Consider the following 12402-nt stretch of genomic DNA (forward strand, 5'->3'; position numbering starts at 1 on the left):
ATTATTACATTATGCTGCATGCATTACGGGCTGCCAGGACCAAATGTTCCCATGCAAATTCCAATACAGTCCTGGGTGCAATTTCGGGAATAGTGAAGTGAATAGGAATAGTGAATTCCTGCATATATGTATATATGTTTGTACATATTTATTACTCTATTTATATATTTATTTTACTTGTACATTTCTATTCTATTTATTTTATTTTGTTAGTATGTTTGGTTTTGTTCTCTGTCTCCCCCTTCTTGACTGTGAGCCCACTGTTGGGTAGGGACTGTCTCTATATGTTGCCAACTTGTACTTCCCAAGCGCTAAGTACAGTGCTCTGCACACAGTAAGCGCTCAATAAATACGATTGATTGATTGATTGATTGAAGACCTATGTTTTAAGGAATTCTCAATCTTGACATACAGTGTCCTTAGATCAATGTTATCATTTCCAGGCTAATGTACTTTTTATAGAGACCACTTATAGATCATGAAAAGTCTACAAAATTAAGGTCATCAGCTTAGTTCACCTTCTAAGTAGCAAGCATTTCTCCTCCTGAAGCCTCAGTTTCCTGGCTTTTTTGGTTTAAATTTAAACACTAAATATTTTCAGATTGCTCTTGCCTGTTGATCAGTCTAAAATTCAGCACATGAGTCTTCAAGGATATTTCTCTCAATGTAGGACCAGTAACATTTTAAATAAACATTATTACTGGGTAGGTGGAATTTGAAATAGTTGTTCCTGTAATTGCTTTTGGGGGTGAAAACAGAATAAACAGTCACTTTGATCGTCTCTATGATCTCATTTCAGATATGGCTGGCTAAAGAGTGTTTGAAACTTGTTTCCTTTCATATATTTGATTCAATCAGGAGTCAGATTTCTTGGGAGGCTTCAAGGCTGGTCACCACTTGATCCCACTTATATATCTGCTCTCTTCTCCTGCTACTTCCCAACTCACTCTATGTCCTCAAAACCTAAACTTTTCACTGTACCTCACTCTCAACTCTTCCACCTCCAACCCCCCTTGCTCATGCTGTTCTGGTTCTGGTTTGGAACTCCTTTGCTCCCCGGATCTGACAGATCACAGCTTCCCATTTATTCAAAGGCTTCCTGAAATTCCACCTTCTCCAACAAGTCTTCCCCACTTAATTCCCAGCATTCCATGTCATATAAACACATCAGCCCCTTTTCATACCCAACCTCAGCAGTTACATATAAACATATGCACATTTATTCAATTTGACACACTATTTATTTTGATGATTCCATAAAAAGTTCTCTGACTCCTCTTCTAGAGTCTAAATAAACTCCCTGTGGGCAGGGAATGCATCACTTTCTTGTTTTGTACTTCCAAGTGTTTAGTACAATGCATAAATAAGCATTTAGTACAGTGCTCTGCACACAGTAAGCGCTCAATAAATCACTGAATCGTATTTATTGAGCACTTACTGTGTGCAGAGCACTGTACTAAGCGCTTGGGAAGTACAAGTCGCCAACACAATAAATACGATTGAATGAATGAATGAATGAATACATTGCTTTCATTACTACTTGGGAGGCCCCAATACTCATGTAATTTAACTATCTGTTTTTCAGCAAACTTAGAATTATCCTTGGTTTTAAAACTGAATCTTCAAGTTCATTCTAATTATTCAGGCAGGGAGAGAGGGGAAGGAGAGGTACTAATAGGGAATGCATGAATTCTATCAGGCTGGGAGGGGTGATACACTGCATCACGTCCCAGTCTGTGGAAGGAGATTTTTCCACTCGGAATTCATTTTTCAGATGGTGTTTACAGTTTCTCCCTCTGGTGAGGAAGTATGTTCCCAGAAGACATTTAAAATCACTCTCATGGTCTTTAGAAATCATGCTCATTCAAATTTCCCCATCTTGGTAGTAGTACTGGATTTGCTAGCTGCAGCATGAATCCCATTAAAAATGAAGTTTTTTTCTTTCTGGATCGTTGGCATGCTGCAAAAATAAAATGAGGCACCTTTTCTTTTTATTTGAAAGTCACCCTGAACCATTTGAAAGACACCATGGGGAGTAGTGTGGCCTAGTGGAAAGAGCATGGGTTGGAGGTCAGAGGATCTGGGTTCTAATTCCAGCTCTGCCACTTACCTGCTGCGTGTAACCTTGGGTAAGTCACTTAACTTTCCTGTGCCTCCAGTTCCCTCATCTGCAAAATGGGGATTCAATACCTGTTCTCCCTTCCTGCTTAGACTATGAGCCCCACATGGGATCTGATTTATCGTGTATCAACTACCTCAGTGATTAATACAGTGCTTGACACATAGCAAGCACTTAACAAATACCACAATTATTATCATTATTATGAACCAAAATATACATTTCCCTCTGTAATACAGGACGCTTGCCAGAGATCTATCAATCCATCAATCGATGGTATGGATTGTGCATTTCCTATATGCAGAGCACTGTACTAAGTGCTTGGGAGAATACAACACAACTGCACATTCTTCTCCAGAAGAAAAGCAGATGTAGTGTTAGATTTTCAACTCTAGCAAAACAAATGATTATTGTTGTTACTGTAATCATTAACAATTACATTCATAATGTTACTAATAATAACCTGCGCTTTTTCTCTACAAAAGAACAGTTCCTGGAGCTACTGCCTTAGGTCAGATTCTGGCTGAGAGTACAGACGGGGGATAAAACTTCCTCAATAGTGCTTGTCCTGGGTCTGGGGCTATTTTCCATTGGGGGTGGCAGAGAGAGGAAGGTTCTTTAAAATCATCTTCCCTCCACTTAGCTTTTCCAAGCCAGGGTGTTCGCGGTCCTGCTAGTAGTACCTGTTGACATGCACTGAGCACTTACCTTCATCATCATCATCATCAATTGTATTTATTGAGCGCTTACTGTGTGCAGAGCACTGTACTAAGTGCTTGGGAAGTACAAGTTGGCAACATATAGAGACAGTCCCTACCCACTAGTGGGCTCACAGTCTAAAAGGGCTCACAGTGTTTTCAAGCTTCAACCTTCCACCCAACAGAGGAGCAGGAACCCTTTCTGGTGCTTTTGTGCTTTCTCTACCCCCCCCAGAGAAAGTACTGTTTGTTAGCTGAGCACTACTGCTTGGGAGAGTAGTGCAAAACACCTGTACAAAGGGTTCATTTTACAGATGAGGTAACTGAGGTCCAGAGAAGTGAAGTGATTTGCCCAAGGTCACACAGCAGACATATGGTGGAGCCGGGATTCGAACCCATGATCTTCTGACTCCTACTAATCCACGCTGCTTCTCCTACTGACAACTGGTGTCCAAGGTGAACTGCATTTGAGGCAATCGGAGGGGCTTGGTAGCTTTGGCTCAGAGCCAGGTTGAGATGGCAGCACGGCAGAAGCCAAGTGACAACCATGACCCACTTGGCCCCGCGTGACCAGCAAGATCCGCACTGGGTAGCGTCGAGCAATGGTATGCCAGGAGCCCCTGAAGAGGCAGCTGCCCCATTGCCTCAGTGTTCATTCAGCTCTGCGAGCCCAAACTAGGCTGGCAATCATCAAAAAATAGTTTGCCCTCGACACTACTACTGGTTTACATTCCAAATCAGAGAGAAGAGAGGCTTTAAAAGGGAGGTGACAGAGGGCATCCGCCGGGTCACAATGGTTTCGAAAGCATTGCTGAGTGACCCTAATCATTCTCAAGTTCAAACATGGGGAGAGAGGTGTGTCCCAGAGGGATTTGAGACAGGGGAAAGAACAAAGGAAGAAAGAGGAGGTAAAATAATGTATCCAAATGTAGAGTCTGGGGATAATGATAATAACTGTGGTATTTGTTAAGCACTTACTGTGTGCTCACACAGCAGACAAGTGGTAGAGCCGGGTTTGAACCTAGGTCCTTCTGCCTCCCAAGCCCTTGCTCTATCCACTATGCCATGGATAATTACCTCCATTTCCCCCAGGGAGTTGGCAACCCTGTAACAAGTGTGCCATCAAACACAAGTACTTCATGACAATCCCAGTTTGCTAGGAGTGGAACAGGAGCAGCTCGTATAGGGCTAGTTCAGAGGAGGTGGCACGGCCTGGTGGAAAGAGCACAGGTTGGGAGTAGGGAGACTTAGGATCTAAGCCCAACTTTATCACTGACCTTCTGTGGTACATTGGGATAGTCACATAACTGCTCTGCGACTTAGTTTTCTCAGCTGTAAAACGGGGATAGGATACCTGCTCTCCCTACATTTTGTCTTTGAACCCCTTCTGGGACAGGAACTTTGTCTAATCTGATTATCCTCTACCTATCCCAGTGCTTAGCACAGAACTTATAAAACGGAAAGCACTTAATACCATAAACATAATTTTCCTACAAAACATTTTAATCCACATCTCCCCACTCCTGAAGAACCTCCAGTAGTTGCCCTTCCACCTCTGCATCAAACAGAAACTCCTTACCATTGGCTTTAAAGCATTTAATCAACTCACCCTCTCCTACCTTACTTCAGTGCACGAGGGTGCACCCAATCTCAACACATTCACACAATCTTTTCGGCACTTAGAACAGAGATGTTCTCAGGACATCATCAGGAACTTCTCTTCATCAAGTACTAAGCCCTCATTTCCCCTACTCCCTCTCCCTTCTGCGTTGGCTATGTACTTGGATCTGTACCCTTTGGGCACTTGATATTCATCCCACCCTTAGTCCCATAGCAGTTATCGACACATCCATAATTGATTTATTTGTATTAATGTCTGTCTCCCATCTAGACTGTAAGCTCCTTGAGGGCAGGGAATATGTTTACTGACTCTGCTGTACAGTACCCTCCCAAGTGCTACAGTGCTTTGCACATAGTAAGAACTCAATAACTACCATTGATTTTTGATAAATGTGATTAAAATCATTTTTGTTTTAAAACCAATATTTTGTCTTTTTTAGGTCCAATAGCTGTTTTCCAAGATCTAAAACCAAAAATGTAATTCACCAGATAAATGCTTATTTATTTGGGTGAAGGTGGCCAAAGCCGCAGCCGAGGCTGGTGGTAGGATTAGAGGTGCAATATACCAGGAACATATATCCTGCTTTGCACATAGAGTTCATGATTTAAACTCCTCAACTCTCCGCATGCCTCTGCGGAGATTTGTCCTCCAATCTCCAAGTGTGGTCTCCAAGTTCCAAATACAGTCAGTTCTGCCAGAGTGCTTGTTTTCCCAACACATCTTGGAAAGAGTGCGACAGCAGGATTAGGGAATATTCTTCCAATCACCCACGTCTGGACAGAACACGAGGTGGTGCTGGAAGAAATAGCTGTGCACAACTGGCTGATGGCGGACTCTGGGTAAGTTCTCAAGCACAAGTTTTCCTTTATATAGTATTATTCAAGAAAATAAACTCCACATTATAGGAGAATTGACATAATTACCCGGGATCAATTGTCTTACTTGACCTGGCAGATGAGGTAACCTGAATCAGATCCAAGGGTACTGTGCCAAAAGTTTGGTTGTATCATAGGTTCAGATGACCTACCACCTTGACAAATGCTAAGCCGGAGCTAACTTTTAAAGATTTAAACTTTCCTTTTTCGTTATTATCAAGTGTTTTACAAAATAAGAGATACAAAGACAAACTAAATACCAGCAAATAAAGCAAATGCATGAAAGCCATACAATATAATCACATTATACTCAGTGCCCTCCCATATCCGATGACATGTATACTATTGAGTAAATAAATGATGTCGATAAGAATGTCCAGTTGTAATCAGCTGCACCTCTCATCATAGAAGCTCAAAGTCTTCTATTATATCAGCAGTGATTATAGTCTCATAGGGAAAGTAAATATAAATTCTATATAAGAAACTTAAAAGATAAGATTTTTTTAATGGCAATGTTAAAATGCTTATTATGTTCCAAACACTGCATTAAGCGCTGGGGTAGAAACAAACTTATCAGGTCGGACACAGTCCCTGTCCCACATGGAACTCACAGTTTTAATCCTTATTTTATAGTTGAGGTAACTGAGGCACAGAGAAGTGACTTGCCCGAGGTCACACAGCAGACAGGTAGCGAAGCCGAGATTAGAACCCATAAATCCACTGAACTCATAAGAGATCATAAATCTATGTCCTTTGTAGTGATTCTTAGAGTGGCTTTCTTCACCAGGATATTAGAAGTTTATACAGCTACTTGTTCAACTAAACACCTCTGTCGAGTTGATCAACTGAGGTACGGTAAAACAGGATGAAAGCATGAAGTCTTAGGTTCCTTGTGACTGCAGGCTAAATGCAGTCCACTAAATTTAAATTCATATCAAAGGACTCAAGATTTATCATTCCTCTCATTCATTATCACACCAACTCCTGTGCTTTTAGAACATTTGCTCGATGCTTTTGTATTTTAAAATGTTATTCAATGTTTTAAAAATTATGGCCCAGAATGCGTGCACATGGCTGGGGGAGAATGATGAGAAGTTTTTAAATTCAGACCAGTTCATCTTGAGCCACTGTATGCTTTGCTGGATATCCCTAGGCTAAGTGACATGGATAGCTGAGCCAGTCTCCTGACACTTTGACCTATGTCAGTACTTATCCTGGTGAGAAGCTTTCTTCTCGGAAGCTGGAAAACTGGTGAAAGATTAGCCCCTATTATCATCATCATCATCAATCGTATTTATTGAGCGCTTACTGTGTGCAGAGCACTGTAGTAAACGCTTGGGAAGTACAAGCGCTATTAGTTCTGGGAGGGGTGCTAACTGGGCCACAGTAGGCTGGGAGCCTTGGAAATTGGTAAAACACCACAGAATCTGTGAGCTACATGTGCTGGAGGGAGCCAAAGTAACCGGACCCCTGGTCAATCAATCAATCAATCAATAGTATTTATTGAGCGCTTACTGTGTGCAAAGCACTGTACTAAGCGCTTGGGAAGTACAATTTGGCAACATATAGAGACGGTCCCTACCCAACAGTGGGCTCACAGGCTAGAAGGGGGAGACGGAGAACAAAACAAAACATATTAACAAAATAAAATAAATAGAATAGATATGTACAAGTAAAATAAATAGAGTAATAAATATGTACAAACATATATACATATATACAGGTGCTGTGGGGAAGGGAAGGAGGTAAGACGGCGGGGATGGAGAGATGGTCCTCAACACCCCTGCCCTGACAGACCCTCCTCCCTGTAATAATAATAATGATGATAATGATTGTGGTATTTGTTAAGCGCTTACTGTGTTCCAGGCACTGCAGTAAGTGCAGGGGAGGATATAAGCAAATTGGGTTGGACACATTCCCTGTCCCACATGGGGCTCACATTCTCGATCCTCATTTTACAGATGAGGTAACTGAGGCACAGAGAAGTGACTTCCCCAAGGTCACACAGCAGATAAGTGACAGAGCCAGGATTAGCCCAGCGCTTAGAACCTGTGCTCTATCCGCTATGCCATGTTGCTTCTCTGCCTATCTACTTGCCCTATCTATATATCTATCCCTATCTGCCCCCCAATGCCAGCATGTGTGGCATTTCCCCCCATCTCACTAACCCTGAGGAAAATAGCTCACAGAAGCCATAGGAACCCCCGATGTCCACCTGTTCTAGCCTTGAACACTTTCTCCCCAGCTCTTCAGGTGTACCTAGTCAGCATGCATTGTTGGCTAGCCAACAATATAACAGTATGACAGAGTTGGCAGACACGTTCCCTGCCCACCTTGAGTTTACAGTCTAGAGGGGGCGACGGACATTAATAAAAATTAGTAAATTACAGATTGTGCCAGGCCCTGTACTAAGCCTCTACAAATGTACATATCGGTTATGTTTTTCTGCATCTGAAGAGCTGGAAAGAAAGAGTAAAAAGGCTAGAGCAGGTGGACACCGGGGGTTCCCTTGGTTTGTGTGAGCGATTTTCCTCAGGGTTGGTGAGAGATATCAATATAGGACATTTTATCATAGAAATTGAAAACACAATTGATGTAAATAATGGGGAGGGGGGTAATGAATTCTGTGGACTAGGAGGTCAGTACTTTACACTGTTCAGGGTGCCCCAGAACCTTAAACTGATTCTGATCACTGCACTAAATATTGGTAGATTCAGGGTTTTTTTGGGGATTTCCTCTTACTATGTTTCAGGATGTCAACTTAAAAGTGGTCTCTAGTAAAGATTTCAGACATTGGAATGGTCCCTGCTGCTGCCTACTAAATCCCTGGGGGCATCCCCCCGCCTTACCTCCTTCACTTCCCCACAGCACCTGTATATATGTATATATGTTTGTACGTACTTATTACTCTATTTATTTATTTATTTTACTTGTACATTTTTATTCTACTTATTTTATTTTGTTAATATGTTTTGTTTTGTTCTCTGTCTCCCCCTTCTAGACTGTGAGCCCACTGTTGGGTAGGGACCATCTCGATATGTTGCCAACTTGTACTTCCCAAGCGCTTAGTACAGTGCTCTGCACACAGTAAGCACTCAATAAATACGATTGAATGAATGAATGAATGAATTTGGGTTAATTTTCAAATTACAATCCTCTAAATGGCAATAATTCTGATTTAATGTTTATTGAGCTAGAATCTCCCAATGTATGAGCTTCTTTCAGGCACCGTTTACATAAACTAGAGTTCTCCAGTAGTATCTAAACCTACCTAACCTTTATGCTTAAGTTACATCCTGAAAAGAATTAAGGAAAGTTCTGTCCACCACGGATTTCAACCGAATAACATCATATTAATTCTTGGTGGTCTTCACTAATAAATAAGAACTGTAGCATGAACAGTAGTTAATCATTTGAATCATCACATTATTTTTTGGTTTCCGTGAGGTATTTTTTTATCAGTGGTTATTGAGAACTAATAGTTTAGGTCAATCATACTGTATATTTTGAAAATCATAACCAATAACCGAACTGATATTCCCCTCTCAGGGTCGCATCTGGAGAGTTTCCAGTACTCTACCAGTCATGACTATGGGAGGGAGATTCAAGCAGAAGCATCTTCTTTCAATTCCTAGCTTGGGCAATGGCTAGCAAGTGGAAGGCAATCTGCTACAAGTCAAAACTCCCCTGTGCTGGGCAGCAGCAGCATGGGAGAGAGTCGAGGGTGGAAACTCGAGTTTACTGCATGGAAGGAGGCGATGGTAAACCACTTCTGCATTTTTACCAAGAAAACTCTAAGGATACACAAACAGAACGAAGGCAGATGGAGGTGGGGCGTTCTGGGAGAGCTGTGTCCATGGCGTCACTATGGGTCAGAGACAACTCCCAATTAAGTGGTCAATAGATATGATTGATTGATTGATATAAATGAAGGTCATTTGCCCTCTGGTATCCCAATATTAACTGAAATTAAGAGAATAGTTGAGTGGGCTTCAATAAGTGGTGTCTCACAGACCCTCCATGGGGCCTGGGGTGTACAGTCACTTTGGCTTGAAGCTCTTTTTTTTTTTTTAAAAAAAAAAAAGAAGAATGTTTCAAATTTGGTGGGGTGCCAATGGGATTCCCCAGTACCCCAAATTTCCAAACCTAAAAATCCACTAGTCTCCTCTCCAGGGCCAGGGCCTAGGACTGACAGCAGGCTGTAGGCTTCACTACTGCCTCTTTGCCTTCTTTGCCTTGTTCCTCTGTGATTTCCTCTGGTGGGAGGGTTGGGGCTTGGATATAGCCCAGGCCTTTGGGGGTCTATGGAGTGGTCTGAGCCTTGCACCTTCTAGTGTAGAAAATTGTCCTATAACATGATTTGAAAGATCATGAGGTAAATGTACCTAATGCTAGCAAACAGTTAAATGATTAATTGCTATATTATTTACAGCCTTAATATCCTGTTATAATGCCAAGGTTTAGACAACAGAAATAAGCAGATAATCACCCTCTGATTACATAATGGTTACCATGTGCTTCCATGGTGAACAGTTGCCATATAATTAGAGTGATGTGCGCCCCGGAAAACAAAGTGATGCCAATAATATCTATTTGGAGGCATAAAATTTCTAAAAGTAATTGAAATAATTTTCATTTAGTTGCTAGGAGGAATTAGGGTCTCGAGCATTTCTTCCGGGAATCTGAAATTTCTCTTTCCTAGGGTGTAAAGGACTTCGTTTACCGATCACAGTTCACGGTTGATTGTGGTTTTTAATAACAAAATTAGAGAGGCATTTTCTCTCTCCACCACTTCCACTCTCTGGGCAGAGGATGGTGCTGGGGTCACTAAGATAACATCTGGAGGAGGAAGCCTGCAGGATCCCAGCCAATGGCTTGGCCCATTGCCTGACTGTCAGGCCCATTACTTCTTTCCCAAAGGACACTCCAAAGCCCACGCTCTTTCCACTGAGCCACGCTGCTTCTCCATGAATAAAGGGGGTGAGTCAGGGTGATGCAGAAGGGAGTGGGAGAAGAGGAAAGGAGGGCGCAGTCAGGGAAAGCCTCCTGGAGGAGACGGGCCTTCGATAAGGCTTTGAAGCGGGGGAGAGGAATCATCTTGGGTAGGGACCGTCTCTATATGTTGCCAACTTGCACTTCCCAAGCGCTTAGTACAGTGCTCTGCACACAGTAAGCGCTCAATAAATACGATTGAGTGAGTGACACCACTGAGGAGGACCACTCAGCTTGGAGGGGGGGATGGTGAGCTGGCTAAGGGAGGAAAACCAGGTCCAAGCTACTGTGACCCCAGCAGCATCTGCTACAAGGAGCAAGGACGGGCCGTCATCCAGGAATTCCTAGAATACATATGGGGAGCAGTACCCTTCTACATATTATTACTGATGATAATTGTGGTATTTGTTAAGTGCTTACTATGTACCAGGCACTGTCCTAAGCGCTGGGGTAGATACAAATAGGTTGGACACAGTCCTTATCCCAGTTGGGGCTCACAGGGGGAGACTTAGGAGGCTAAGGAGGCCTCCTCTGGGAAGGCAAGGATCCTGCCTACTTCTCCCAAACCCTTATTAGCTCTGAGGTGGACACTCTTTTGATCGGAATGCTTTTACTCATTTTCTATCGCTGGGCAGCTCCCTTTGAACCTACCCCAGCACTGCAATCAATCAATCGGTGGTGTTTTTTAAGTGCTTAATTGTGCGCAGAGCACTGTACTAAGTACTTGAGAGAATACAATACTGTAGAGTTGGTAGACACAGTCCCTGCCCACAAGGAGTTCACAGTCGATTTGGCACATCGTAGTACTTAACAAATACCATTATTATTATCAATTAATCAATCAATCAATCATATTTCTTGAGTGCTCACAGTGTGCAGAGTACTGTAGTAAGCGCTAGGGAGAGTACAATATAACCAAGTTGATAAGCCTGTTTCCTGCCCATAATGAGCTTATAGTCTAGAGGGGGAGACAGACATTAATATAAATAAATAAATTACGGCCACGTATGCAAATGCGGTGAATAAAGGGTAGTTTATTCTGATTTATCAACAGAGTTGCAGCTCCTCTCCCACCGAACCAGGCCCAGAGCACAGTGGGGATGATGGGGTAGTTGGAGACCCCTTTGGCCTTCCAGGCTCTGGGGGTCTGGTCAGGTTCTAGGGACAGTGAGGGTGACATGGCTCCATGAATTTGTGACTTTGGGCCAGTGGCTTAACTTCTCCATGCTCCAATTTACTTATCTGCTCATTAATCCATCTCTGACAGATAGCAATAGGATGCTGGGAGCTATGGCGGATGTGTAACTACTACTACTACTACTATTACTACAGACTACTACTATGATGTCTGATTGCAAGTCACGTGGAAGACTTTTTCCCAAGTTCAAGCCGTACTCCCAGGAGTAAAGTTATTGTTTTAGAGGCAGAGCAGCTCCTTACCTACTTTGAGCTTGCTTTACAGACACAAGTGGAAGAGCTAGTGTAATTATTATTATTGTTATTATTACTATAATCCCCCATCCCCTGTTCCCCTTACAGGACTTTCCCAGTATGAATTTTGGGGTAGTCTGACCATGTCAAAACATCTTCTTATCAATTAATCAATCAGTGGTATTTATCGAGCATATACTATGTGCAGAGCACTGTACTAAGAGCTTGGGAGAGTACAATACAATAGAATTAGCAGACACGTCCCCTGCCGATAACGACCTTTCAGTCTAGAGGGGTGTACTGAAGGGGTGTAAAAAGCAGCGTGGCTTAGTGGAAACGGCACGGGCTTGGGAGTCTGAGGATTTGGGTTCTAATCCTAGCTCTGCCACTTGCCTGCTGTGTGACTTTGGGCAAGTCACTTCACTTCTCTGTGCCTCAGTTACCTCATCTGTAAAATGGGGATTAAGACTGTAAGCCCCACATGGGACAACCTGATTACTTTATAACTACCCCAGTGCTTAGAACAGTGCTTGGCACATAGTAGGTGCTTAACAAATACCATAATTATTATTATTATTACTGTACATCTGGCTCAGACTTTATTTTGAGACATTCTTGACATAACATTTATGTCATTGTTTCTAGTGCTGCCTGGGTGCAGATAAA

General features: G+C 42.5%; 1 non-coding gene across 1 annotated transcript; it reads left to right on the forward strand.

The window, feature by feature from the left end:
• Positions 1–8852: 8852 nt before the first annotated feature.
• LOC119932730 lies at positions 8853–8990 on the forward strand. Its single transcript, XR_005452469.1, has one exon. It is a non-coding gene; the product is annotated as a small nucleolar RNA SNORA7 (small nucleolar RNA).
• The last annotated feature ends 3412 nt before the right edge of the window (positions 8991–12402 follow it).

This window comes from Tachyglossus aculeatus, chromosome 9 (assembly GCF_015852505.1).
Source record: "Tachyglossus aculeatus isolate mTacAcu1 chromosome 9, mTacAcu1.pri, whole genome shotgun sequence".
NCBI classification, from domain to species: domain Eukaryota; kingdom Metazoa; phylum Chordata; class Mammalia; order Monotremata; family Tachyglossidae; genus Tachyglossus; species Tachyglossus aculeatus.